At 49.4% G+C, this 14,102-nt stretch overlaps 1 protein-coding gene and 1 long non-coding RNA gene across 3 annotated transcripts in view; one reads left to right on the forward strand and one right to left on the reverse strand.

Annotated features, from left to right (window-relative positions):
• Window positions 1-909, reverse strand: part of LOC119952090 — a 54,220-nt gene extending 53,311 nt beyond the window's left edge. The window contains exon 1 of the long non-coding RNA XR_005457760.1: window positions 706-909. This is a non-coding gene — a long non-coding RNA (uncharacterized LOC119952090). The remainder of the gene's footprint in view (window positions 1-705) is intronic.
• The window catches only part of zgc:66433 (uncharacterized protein LOC321250 homolog), a 183,733-nt gene that overhangs the window by 54,785 nt on the left and 114,846 nt on the right, over window positions 1-14,102 (forward strand). The window lies entirely within an intron of this gene.

Consider the following 14,102-nt stretch of genomic DNA (forward strand, 5'->3'; position numbering starts at 1 on the left):
GAACCCCTCTGCGCATGCGCTGGGATGATGCCAGCACACGCTGGCGCTCCCGCGCATGCGCCAACTCGCGCCGGCCGGCGGAGGCCCTTCGGCGCCGGTTGGCATGGCGTCAAGCCCTTCCGCGCCAGCTGGCATGGGGCCAACCCCGCCGGGGGATTCCGCACCTTCCGGGCAGCCCGACACCGTAGTGGTTCACGCCACTCCTCGGCGCCGGTACGGCACGCCCCGCCGGGTAGAGGAAAATCCCGCCCCTGGTCACAAACCGTTGTCAAATCAGTGTCCAAAAGTTAATTCAAAAGAAAATTAATCAGTGGCTTGAAAGTGGGCTTGAACCAAAAGAGTGAGACTAGACCAGATGGAGTAGAACGCAATAGGGAATGATTTAGCCCCAGAAACAGCCCGTGGTGTGTATGGAAACCTGTGCTTATTGTTGATCCTGTGGCAGGAGTTCGTACTTTGGGAAAGGGAAGGAAATTGGTGGAAAAGGGAAAGTACATGGATTGAAAAGCCTTTGTTAACTTTGGTGGCGGTGGAGAAATAAATAAGAAAGAATTGTGTTTATATATCACAACCTCGGAATGCCCCAGTGTGCTTTACAATCAGTGCAACACTATTTTTTTGTAATGTGGGTCACTGTTGGATGCAGGTTAGGTGCTAACATGTGAACTCAGAATAATTTGGCCGCACGGTGACCAGTGTACTTACTTAATATCTCCATAGTTTGGCATTCACATGGCCAGGCTTGCAGCAGAGCAACTGATGTGGGATGAATGCTGTCGGCTCTCATTCATGCTACGCGAGAGTTCCATCTTTCTCTGCTTAACCGTGCGTTTTGACAGACAATCCATTGGCTACTGAAGGTTTTGCTTGGTCTCGCTGCTTTTCCACTAGCTCTGAGATAAAATCTTGTCAAAATTAAATCATTTAATTAAAAGTGAGTTAAAGCAGTAACAGAGCGACAATGTCACTTGAGTGCTTTTATAAAGCACTTTTATAAAGGCCCAAAACTGCCATTAATTCATCCAATTAAATCGAGCATTTCTTCCACGTGGTGCGACATGTGAAACAAAATTTGGATTTGAGACGGTGATTTTTGATGCATCCGTGCTTCTCTCTGGGAGCGAGCTCACCCAGATAGATGCAGGAAATGCCAACCAGGACTAAGGGTCAATCACTGAATTTTGTGACATCAGCTTCCATGTTGTTGTTTCAGACAGTTTCTTGTACTTTACTGCACTTTGGCAGAGTCCAAAGTAATTTATCTTGTTTTTACACATTCATCATTAGTGAATGGCCCTTTTATTGCATCCTTGCGTGGAAGAGTAATAGTTTCCATTACTTTACATGTTTGTTTAAGTCTTATCCATAAAAGGAGTAACCTGGGATTCCTGATTATTTTCAATATGCACATTAAGAGAACATTGTGACAGTGCTTCGATTGTGAAGCTTTCAAAGTGCTTCTGGTTATTTACTGCAGACCTGATATATTATGGTTGGAAAAAAGAACTTTTAGTTTATACTAGACCTTATCATACTCTTAAGATGTCCCAGTGTATTTTATAACCCATGGACTACTTTTGGAATGTGGGTTGGGGCGATTCTCTGGCCCCAGCCGAGATTTGCGGTGGCCCATTGAATTGGGCGAGAGTGCCAAATACGGATTCTCGCTGGGCATCAAACCTTTTGCAAGTCTCCCGGCCCACTGAGCCTGGTCCGATCAGGTTCGCACACACAGCAGGCGAGAATCTGATTGCAGCTGATTTACGTGCATTTAAATATAATTACCGAGTTTGAGGTCGGATGCCCAGCCTCCCAGTATCCACCTGGTCCTCCCCCAGCTCGAGGTCCCGTAGGTGCCCATCTCTCCTGACCCGCACAAGCGGGGATCAGGTGTCGAGGACTCCAAGGGCCGGGGGGGGGGGGGTACCTCCAGGTTGCTGATGAGTGTCCTTCAGGGGCGGTGGGGTTCGCGCTGAGCTGGAGGAGCACAGGTTGGGGTCCTTCCCAGGGTGGGGGTCATGTGGCAGGACCCTCCTCTGTATCCTGGAGATAAGTCTAGAGAGGGTATTCATCCCCGTGCCCCCCGAGAGGCAGGACATGAAGGGACTGGGGGGAAGGGGGGAAGAGGTTGTCATGGAAGATTGAAAGGGGTGCTGAAGCAGGGGGACTGAGAGGGGTGGGAGCCTGAAAGGGGGGGGGGTGGGGAGGGCTGAAGGGGGGCATTTTGCAAACCCATAATGGGATGTCGCTCACGTGGGGGGAGAGGAGGGGGGTCCTTGCCAGCATTTTGGAGCAGGGCGTGCCTTGGCAATGATTAAGAGGCACTGCAGTGTTATTCTGAGATCAGGACACCCTTTAAAAATGGTGCCCCGATCTCTGAGGAGCAGGAGCTCTCAGTGAGTTTAGGCCTTGCCCCTCTCTAGGCCAGTGCAGAACCCAGCCCTCTGCAAAAATGTTTTCAAGTTGATTCGTGCCGATGTGAAATGCACCGATTTTCCTGCTGGCAGAAGCACTTTGGGTTTTACTTTCGGAGAATCACGGCCGTTGTCATACAGCAGTTTGAAAGAGTTGTCCAATTAGACCCCCTCTCCTAACAAGTCAGCAAATTTATCAAGTAGTTATCCAGTTTTGAAAGTCAGTATGGAATCTGTCTCTGCCTTCCATTCCTACAGTTCATTTCGATGGCAACAGCTCACTGCAGAACACATTTCCCCTCCTCTCATCTTTGGTTTTTATCTTAGAATTCAGTCTTTTGGTTACTGATCCACCTACAAGTGGGTCAGCTTCCCCTGCTTTTCTTCATCAAAACAGATAGTACGAGTCAGAGGGTTTGTCGACTCACGCCTTTAAGAGTGTGCATGCAGGGAAGGATTGGGTGGCTGCCAGACAGATGAGGAGGATCAGGCGGAAAGTGCAGGAATGCCTTGCATTAGTTCTAAATACTGGACAGGCTGATGGTTCCCCTGGAGGCTGCAGCCAGAGCCACGTCCACTTCACCACGGGTGCTCAGCGGTACTGGGACGAGTACCTCAGTGGTACAGGAACGGGAAGGGGGGGTGAGGGTGGGGAAGAGAAATGTCAAAAATTCAACAATGACCACTGTATCAATAGTTAGGGGAAAAGAGAGGTATCGATTTGGCTTTAGGCATGATTACAAGAAAGTGGTGCCTCCCTTGTGCCTAGGTCAACAATGTCACTGAGCAACTCTGGGAAAGGAAGGGGCCTAAAGCCACCGCTCAAGGTCCAAATGAGGCCCAGTGGCACAGGAAGACAGAACAATGAGGTTGTGCATGCTGACTTTAGGAAGCTGGGAATGAGATTAATAGGAACCCCAAAGGTAGTCGTCTCTGTATTACCCCCAGGGACATACCCCAGTGAGGGCAAAAGATGGATAGTGCAGTTGAATGCAATGTTCACAAAATGGTGCGGCAGAGATTGAGCTCTGGGACCTGTTCTGGGGGAACTGAGAGCTGTGCAAACTGGATGGGTGCATTTCAACATTCTGAGACCAGTATGGTTGTGGGCACGTTGCTGGTGCTGCAGGGAATGCTTTAATCTTGGTCGGGAGTTAGAAACCTGAGCACAGATTCAGAAGGCAGACAAGTGGAATGGGAAATGGAAAGCAGAAATTAGGAAGCGAATTTAGAGGGTGCAGGAAAGAAAGAAAAAAAAACTTGCTTATTGTCACGAGTAGGCTTCAATGAAGTTACTGTGAAAAGCCCCTAGTCGCCACATTCCGGCGCCTGTCCGGGGAGGCTGGTACGGGAATCGAACCGTGCTGCTGGCCTGCTTGGTCTGCTGTAAAAGCCAGCGATTTAGCCCAGTGAGCTAAACCAGCCCCTCACTGGAATATTCAACAAATGAGTTTCGTGGTATAATGATACATATTTCTATGTAAGGAGTTAAAGTAACGAAGGCAGATGAGCTGAAAACAAGGATTGACATTTGGAAATTTGATAAGAGCTATTACTGAAACATGACTCTCCGTTCCCCGACGCTGATATCGTAATCGGCGATCGGGCGGAGAATCCCTCTTTATGACTGAATTGTGGACGGCGCCTGTTTTTGGATGCTCCGCCCCCTCCAAGGCGGTATAATTGAGGAGTACGCTGCATGCCGTTACCTGAAGGCCCTCGCTCAAAGCCCCGCCGCCGATGGGCCGAGTTCCCGACGGTGAGGACACGTGTGCTCTCAGTTTTCGTGAACACGGCGTGGCAGCGTAGTCGGGCGGGAGCTGTGCTGCTGGCCAATGGGGGGGGGGGGGGGGGGGGCTTCAGCGAGGGCTGGGGGGAATGGTGGGCGGTGGCCCGGGGGTGGCGAGGGAGTGTCCAGGGGGAGTGTCCAGGGGAGCACTATCTGGCAGGTCGCGTCAGCGCGCAGCCAGCGCCCATGTTGTACGTCACGATCACTGTAGTTCGTCGCCGTGTGCATGCGTGGCCACGGACCTGGCAATTCTCCATTTTACATGGTGAGGCTGCCAGCCCCGACCGGTCGGAGGATCGGTGCTCGGGCCTCACCATTTTTTTTGTTGTAAAACTAAACACCCCCTCGGGACATAGCCTCAAAATCGGAGAATCCAGCCAAGATGTAAAAAGGCAGGAAAGGCAACTCAATTTTCCTGGTGTGGGTTTTCTAATGGGAAAGAAAGGGGATGAAAAGGACCAGGTGTCATAATATTGAGTAAAGAATGATTTGCTAGACAGATAATTAAATGAGGTGAAAGGACAGAACAAAAATAGGACACTCCTATTTCTGAATGTAAAGCATTATTACGATCCCAGTAGAGACTGGTAACACATAAAACTAGATGAATTCCTAAATGATCAATAGATATAAACAGGTGGACACAATTGCGCTTTTTGAGATGTTTACTGTAACAAACGATTTGAAATCAACAGAGGTCAAACATAAATTAAGATAAGTTTTGCAACCAAAATGTGTCTTATGAAATGCTTTTACACAATGCCACACTTCTTCTGGCAGGTATGTAACATTATAGGAGCACTCTCATGATTACTCCCAAATCACCAGCAGAGGTTCACTTCCTCCCATCACACCAGTGTCCTTTGACAAACCTACTCCTCATTCTAGATTTCTGGATTTGAGTATCAGCAGCAAGGCAGACCTCAATGATTTCCCATGCTTTAAATATTTTAGAGCTTTCTTTGTCCTGTTACTTTTCTTTTGAACAGAAACCAAAATGCTCACATTCATCCTGCGTGGTTCTTTTTTTTTATAAATGTTTTCATATTTTATATATGACAAATTACAAGTTATTAGAGAGAGAGAAAAAAAAAGGAAAACACAAAAATTTAGCATGAATATTTACAGGTAAGCATAAGACCATAAGACCATAAGACATAGGAGTGGAAGTAAGGCCATTCGGCCCATCGAGTCCACTCCGCCATTCAATCATGGCTGATGGGCATTTCAACTCCACCTCCCAGCATTCTCCCCATAGCCCTTAATTCCTCGCGACATCAAGAATTTATCTATCTCTGCCTTGAAGCCATTTAGCGTCCCGGCCTCCACTGCACTCTGCGGCAATGAATTCCACAGGCCCACCACTCTCTGGCTGAAGAAATGTCTCCGCATTTCTGTTTTGAATTTACCCCCTCTAATTCTAAGGCTGTGCCCACGGGTCCTCGACTCCTCGCCTAACGGAAACAGTTTCTTTGCGTCCATCCTTTCTAAGCCATGTATTATCTTGTAAGTTTCTATTAGATCTCCCCTTAACCTTCTGAACTCCAATGAATACAATCCCAGGAACGCCAGCCGTTCCTCATATGCTAGACCCGCCATTCCAGGGATCATCCGTGTGAATCTCCGCTGGACACGCTCCAGTGCCAGTATGTCCTTCCTGAGATGTGGGGCCCAAAACTGGACACAGTACTCCAAATGGGGCCTAACCAGAGCCTTATAAAGGCTCAGTAGCACATCGCTGCTTTTATATTCCAACCCTCTTGAGATAAATGACAACATAGCATTCGCTTTCTTAATCACGGATTCAACCTGCATGTTTACCTTTAGGGAATCCTCGACTAGCACTCCCAGATCCCTTTGTACTTTGGCATTATGAATTTTCTCACCGTTTAGAAAGTAGTCTATGCTTGGATTCTTTTTTCCAAAGTGCAAGACCTCACATTTTCTCACGTTGAAATGCATCAGCCATTTCCTGCACCACTCTCCCAAACTGTCTAGATCCTTCTGCAGCCTCCCCACTTCCTCAGCACTACCTGCCTGACCACCTAACTTCGTATCATCAGCAAACTTCGCTAGAATGCCCCCAGTCCCTTCATCCAGATCATTAATATATATGGTGAACAGCTGCGGCCCCAACACTGAACCCTGTGGGACACCGCTGGTCACCGGCTGCCATTCCGAAAAAGAACCTTTTATCCCAACTCTCTGCCTTCTGTCAGACAGCCAATCCTCAACCCATGCCAGTAGCTCACCTCGAACACCATGGGCCCTCACCTTACTCAGCAGCCTCCTGTGTGGCACCTTATCAAAGGCCTTTTGGAAATCCAGATAGACCACATCCACTGGGTTTCCCTGGTCTAACCTACTTGTCACCTCCTCAAAGAATTCTAACAGGTTTGTCAGGCACGACCTCCCCTTACTAAATCCATGTTGACTTGTTCTAATCCGACCCTGCTCTTCCAAGAAATTAGAAATCTCATCCTTAACGATCGATTCTAGAATTTTACCAACAACCGAGGTTAGGCTAATTGGCCTATAATTTTCCATCTTTTGTCTTGATCCTTTCTTGAACAAGGGGGTTACAACAGCGATCTTCCAATCGTCCGGGACTTTCCCTGACTCCAGTGATTTTTGAAAGATCTCAACCAACGCTTCCGTTATTTCTTCAGCCACCTCCCTCAGAACTCTAGGATGTAGCCCATCGGGGCCAGGAGATTTGTCAATTTTAAGACCTTTTAGCTTTTTTAGCACCATCTCTTTTGTAATGGCAACCATACTCAACTCAGCCCCCTGACCCTTGTAGCCATGCTGGCCACGCAAAATGGACACTGAGCCAAACTAAAATGGAAGGCTGCTGAGAAACAGACAGTTCAGCCAGAACAGCAGTCTGCAAAGAGCAGTTTGCATTCTGCAGCAGCAGAAACCAGTTTGGGCTCAGGTGAAGAGACCTTAGCTAGGTGCAAATGGCAAAACGCTTTGCATGCTAATGAGGCCATCAGACTTGAACACCCACACAATAGATACATTTGGTTCTGAATGGACACATTCCAATCAAGACCCAGACATCGAGGCACCAGAAACCTCCGAACAAAAGGACATAAGAAACGCCCCCTCCATCACGGAGACCCCCTCGCATTGGGGAATTAATCCAGTATCGATAAGAAATTGATCCAATAGGTAGAGCCCGCCCGAGAAGAGGGAAGGACAACGGAACCCCTATAAAAGATAGGGACCTCGTGTTGTCCGGTCTGTTAAACCTGTGCTCCGGCCCCGACTGACACCTGGTATCCTGACTCCAGCCGTTGAGCACCAGCCGCCGAAACCGTAAGTTCAACGCTCGCTACGCGATCCAAGCCCGCTAGACTCCCAAGTGCCAGAACGCTTGCTGAAGGCTGCAGACAAAACCAGGACGAAGGCCTCGTTCTCTGACCTTGCCTGTTCCTGTTAGATAAGTATTCTGTTTGCTTATGTTTAGTTGTAGCTTAGTCTCTTAGTGTGTGTGCATGAGTATTTATTATTAACTGTATAATAAATATTGATCGTTTGAACTTGACTAATCGGTGTATCGTCTTTATTACTTTGAATTTGACCTTGGAATACTTGTGACGTTGCCTATACGGCAACTGGCGACTCCAGAGCTTAAATAATTACATAGAACAGAGCCTAGCAGTGTTAAGCACACGTCGAACTCGGAGGCGTGTTAATACACTCCAATAAACGCGTTTTACGCCCATAGTAAAACGTGCAACATTTAGTGGCGACTCCGCCGGGACCCTGTTGTAAGTGGAAACACCACAGTGTCCAGGACCCTGAAATTTGAATTAGAACTCCAAATTGCAGAGAAAGAAAGAGATCACAAGTATTCAAGGTGTTCAAAATAATAAGCGAAATTCGGAAGTGTGTTTTAGTGCATGCGTACTAACAGGGCTGTAAGGTAAAACTGAAAGCTTTTTGTTGCGACAAACTTTCGGTAGTTTTGTAATCGGAAAATAGCGTAAGCCGTACCCTTTTTCGAAACACCACCCCAGCAACCCCCTGTTCCAAATTATAAAAAGAGAGTCAGAGGAAATGGCCATGCAGGCAATGGAACGTCTGATGGATCCAGCAAAGTTTGTGGTCGCAGCGACCAGCAGCAGTAGCAGAGTAGGCCAGTGTCCCACGTGGGAGCTGGAACTCCGCAAATATCTGCAGGGAAAGGGATGGCCCCTTTGGAAAGAGTTTTGTGCAAATGAGGAGACAGGTCCCGGAAGTATAGGTCATACTTGGTGGGAGAACCTCTCTCAGATACACAAAAAGAGTTTAGGTAAAGCACGCAAGCCGATGGCGATTGTGTCCTGCTTGGCACAGTTGCGAGGCGCAGAGGAGGTCATCAGGACGCTCCGGGCAGATTTAGAGGAAAGGAACCGAATGAGTAAGGTCGATGTCAGGGACATCGAGAAAGAAAACCTGGATCTTAAAGGGAAGTTGGCAGAGAAGGATAGAGAGGTGGATGATGCCAAGAGGGCTCACCAGTCTTGTCTAGCTCATCTGAACAGTTCCCAGACCCAGTATGAGAAAGCCTATCAGGACGTGCAACGTGCCGTTCTGATAAGACAGGAATCGGAGAAGCAGGTGGAGGCATTGCAGAGGCAATGTTCCGATCTCAAAGCAGCTTTGAGAGCACTCCACGCTGCAACGACCGAACAAAGACAAAGCACAGTTGACCACGCGAAATGCAGAAAACAGATTGCGGAACTGCAATCTCTGCTTTCGGTGCAGAATGGCTTCCAAAGCACCTTTGGAGCTCAGTTAGATGGGGAAAACGCCCCAGATTGGCAGGAATTAAGCGAGACAGCGCAGCGTTATGTTCAGGGAACATGTGCGCCCGCAGCTCAGCAGAAACGACAGGCACCCCAACCCCCCACAGCTCAGATCATAACCGCACCCATGAATCCCGTAACCACACAGAGGAAAGCCGAATCAGAAGGCGCCCCAGACATAACTTACACCACCCCTTTAACAGTAACCCAGCTAACGGACGCTTGTGAAAAGATCACTCCGTTCCTCCCCACCGCAGACCCCCACCAGTTCTTTGCTAAAGTGAAACAGCAGGCTACCATGTACGGCCTGGATGAGAGAGAGCAGGTTAAGCTCACCGTGTTGAGCTTAGACCAGAGTGTAGTGGCAGCCCTCCCCGACCCACAAAACGTGGCAGGAGGCAGCCTAGAGGAGATGCACACTGCCATTTTAGATGCCATCGGGTACAATAGAGGTGACCCCGTAGAAGGATTGAATAAGTGCAGGCAGAAGAGATCCGAACACCCCACAGCATTCGCAGGAAGGCTGTGGATTCATTTCAGCGCAGTTTTCGGACAGCTAGATAGAGCGCATTTAACCCGTGAAAACATGGTTAAGTGGACGCGCACAATTATCTCACACGCAACAGAAGCAGGACAGAGCGCTTGCAATAATTACGACCCCTCAGAAGAGGCCCATAACGAAAAATGGGTCCTGAAAAGATTGTCCCGCGCTTGGGAGCAATCGCTTCAGGCAAAAGGAAAAGTTAGATCCCCAGAAGAGGCTCAGGCTGCTGCAGATATCCAAGCAGTCAGAGAGCACCAGAAGCCCGCATGGGTAAATGAAGGCAAGAGCAGCCCTCAACAGAAAGGACAGGAGTGCTATAACTGTGGACAGTTAGGGCATTGGGCAAAAGAGTGTAATGCACCCCAGCGATCTCAGAGAGGCCAGCAGACAGGCACTCTGAACCGCAACAAGGCAAAACCCATCCACAATGTAGCAGTACAGTCAGGACCCACCAATGTGGACGAGACGAACTGACGGTGTTCGGGCTCCCCCACTTGGGTCTGTGACACACTATGGGACTCATCAGGGAGGCCCGTAGTCACGGCAAAAGTCAAAGGGAAGCCCATAGAGTTACTGTGGGACACAGGAGGATCCCGCACCACCATTAACTCCACAACCACGGCACACGCAGACACGTGGCCGACCACCTCCACCATCACACTTAGCGGGTTCACCGGACACTCGCAGCAGGGACATATCACAGCACCCGTAGCGATCCAGCTAGGGAACATTAGCACAAGGCACCCCGTAGTTTTAGTAAATCTTCCCCGGACAGCAGAGCACATCCTGGGGATAGATTTTATGAACGCTCACAGCTTGTCGTTCGACCCAGTGAACCAGTGTGTCTGGCGAATGGCGAGATCAGACAGAGCCCCAGCCACCCTCACAGTAGGAGACTACGCTAATCGGATTAGCGCAGTGGGAGAGTACTCATTCGACCTGACTACACTCCACACCGACCGACAAATTAAGGCCCTACTAAACAAACACAGGACAGCATTTGCAAGTCACCGTCATGACTGTGGCAGAATGACTGGACAAGTTCATGTTACCGGACAGGACCCCCGACCGCAAAAGCAGTATAGATTTCCCCTTGAAGCAGAGGTGGAAATAGAAAAAGTTATAGGCAGCTTGTTGGACCAAGGTGTACTGAGAACGGTAGCCTCCACCAACAATGCCCCTATTTGGCCAGTGAGGAAGCCCGATGGATCATGGCGTCTGACCATCGATTATCGGGAACTCAACAAAGTAACCCCCGCAGTAGCCCCAACGGTAGCTACTAGTCCCGAGACCATGCTCAAGCAAGGTCTCAACGCCAAGTACTTCACGGTATTGGACATCAGTAATGGATTCTGGTCAATACCATTGGCAAAAGCGTGCCAATACAAATTCGCATTCACTTTTAAAACACAGCAGTACACGTGGACATGCCTCCCACAAGGATTCCACAATTCCCCCTCCATTTTCCACCGACAGCTGGCAAGTGGATTAGAGAAATTTTCCCGACCCGATTGTCTGGTACAGTATGTAGACGACCTACTACTGCAGACAGACACAAAGGCAGAGCACATTTCGCTTCTGGCCGAACTCCTGGAACTCTTAACTGAAATTGGCTGTAAAGTTAACCCGAAAAAGGCCCAAATATTGGAAAGTAAAGTGATGTATTTGGGATCAGTCATCACGCACGGCAAACGCGAGATCGAATTCAAAAGAATTGATTCGATCGTCAAATTGCCCCTTCCCCAGAATGTATCAGCCCTCCGGTCGTTTTTAGGACTGGTTGGCTATTGTCGGAACCACATCGACGGATTCGCGACAAAAGCCGCCCCACTTTCAGACCTCCTTAAGAAAGGAGCCCCCTGGGAATGGCTTCCGCAGCATTCAGGCGCTGTGGAAGAGTTGAAACGAGCCCTTAGTGCAGCACCCGCGCTGCTAGTCCCCGACCAACTTTCACCGTACGCAATCGAGGTAGCGAGCACCGATCTGACCCTCTCGGCCGTGTTGCTTCAGGAACGGCACGAGCAGCTAAGACCAGTGGCTTATGCCTCCCGACTGTTAGACCCAGTAGAACAAGGATTTTCGGCCTGTGAGAGGCACCTCCTTGCTGTCTTCTGGGCAGTGCAGTATTTCTCATACATCACCGGACTCAACCCCATTACTATTCTGACCGAACACACACCCACACAGCTACTACTAGACGGTCGACTGAAGGACGGTTCAGTTAGCCAGATTAGGGCAGCTAGGTGGACCCTACTTTTACAAGGACGGGACATTACTGTAAAACGGACACGCACCCACACATATTTAGCAGACAACCTCCAATACCCCGGACAGCCCCATGACTGTGAAATTGTAGCTCCCCTGCATAACACAGGACCCTTTTAGCAAAAACACCCCCCAGGAAGATAGGGAACCCGAAACAAAGCCCCCAGCCCACAGACACGTGTGGACCCTTGAGGATTTATGTAGACGGTTCCTCCACAGTTTTAAATGGTGAGCGTATCACAGGATGCGGCATCTATGTAGAGGACGCGCAGGGGCGCGCTCTCGAAGAAATCGCTCTTAAGTTACCAGGTCACTTAGGCGCGCAGGCAGCAGAGCTAGCAGCCATAGCGTACATAGTGGACCACCCCGATTCTTTCCCCAGCCCAGCAGACATATATTCAGACAGCTTATATGTCTGTAACAGTTTAACCGATTTTCTGCCCCTGTGGAGGACACGAGGCTTTGTCTCCGCAGACGGAAAACCCCTTCCATCAGCCCCCTTACTCCAGCATATCCTAGAGAAAGCGAAGGACAGGACCTTCGGCATTATAAAAGTTCGAAGCCACCATAGGTCATCACCCCCTGGGAATGTAAAAGCCGACGCATTGGCTAAGGCAGGTTCCAGGAGAGGACACTTATGGACCCCCCAGCTAGCGCACCAGCTAGCGCCCCTGTGAGCGCAGTCCAAGTCTCACAGACTGATATTAAAGATCTCGTGGCAGCACAAAAACAGGACGGAGACCTCAGGGAGGTTTTCAAGGGAAACTTTGTGCCTGCTTACGAGCACTTTAAACACGCACTGACCACACATGAGGGTGTGATCATTAAGGACCGACTTTATGTGGTCCCACAGCAGGACAGGAATCAGATGATTGCCTTGTTCCATGACGGACACGGGCATCAGGGAATTGATGCAACAACGAGGCACCTCAGGCAACTCTGTTGGTGGCCTAATCTCAGGAATGATGTAACGCACTACATAGAGAATTGCCTGATTTGTGCTCAGAATAACCCGGAGCGGTATTCTAAGAAGGCACAACTTCGGCATACTCGCCCAGTTAACGGCCCTTGGACAAACCTCCAGATCGACTTTATAGGTCCATTGCCCCCTTGCAGGAATGGCTATAAATACGTTCTGGTGGTGATAGATACCTTTACCAAGTGGGTAGAGGCATTTCCCTCACGAACAAATACAGCAAAGACAGCTGCAAAGATCCTGACCCACCACATCTTCACGAGATGGGGTTTACCCCGAAGTATCGATTCGGACCAGGGATCTCACTTTACAGGACGGGTCATGAGGAACGTCCTGACAATATTCGGAATCAAACAGAACTTCCACATTGCGTATCATCCACAGTCCAGCGGGATTGTGGAGCGCATGAATCGGACCCTAAAAACTACCCTTAGGAAAATGGTTCAAGAGAACAATTCCACATGGGATTCAGTGCTCCCCTTTGCACTTATGTTCATAAGGAACACTGTCTCCACATCGACAGGATACACACCACACACACTCATGACCGGACGCCCTATGAAAGGTACAGAATTCCTTTTAGGACTGGACATGACAAGCCCCGAAGTGACGGCCCTCACACATGAAAAGGCAGTTAAAGATCTAGTTGAGACTGTGAGGTCTGCACAGCTCGCAGCCGCAGTCCAGCTAGGGAAACGCCGACAGCAACGTACTGCCTGTTTCAATAAGACCGTCCACACCACAGAATTCCAGGTTGGGCAACAGGTAATGTTATCTGTTTATAACCCCAGCAGTTTTTTGGCTCCAAAATATTCCGGTCCCTACTCAATTTCGGATAAAATTAGCCCCTCCGTTTACAGGATAAAGTATCCTAATGGGAAGACCGCGTGGTTCCATATAAACCAGTTAAAGGCTTATGGAACACAGGCCAACCATGCTCACCATGTCCTGCTGGATGCAGCAGAACACTTCACCCCGCCCACCAGAGACACTTTTCCACCATCCCCCTCACAGACCAGTTCATCCACGGACTCGCCCACGACTCCGCCCACAGACCACTACAGACCACGCCCCGACACGCCCACAAGCTGCCACAGCAGAGACAGTAGGACAGACACTGACTCTGAAGACAGCGACAGCACACAGCCATACAGCCCACACTGCACCAACTACGACCCCGACTCCAGTGACCCCATGGAAGTCACTTACCTCAAAAACCCCGAACCACCACCCGACCCCGACTACCCCGACAACACACTCGACGCCACACAATGGCACAGGGACAATTCCTACAGACTTGTCCGCAATGACGAAA

The sequence above is a fragment of the Scyliorhinus canicula genome, chromosome 17 (genome assembly GCF_902713615.1).
Source record: "Scyliorhinus canicula chromosome 17, sScyCan1.1, whole genome shotgun sequence".
NCBI classification, from domain to species: domain Eukaryota; kingdom Metazoa; phylum Chordata; class Chondrichthyes; order Carcharhiniformes; family Scyliorhinidae; genus Scyliorhinus; species Scyliorhinus canicula.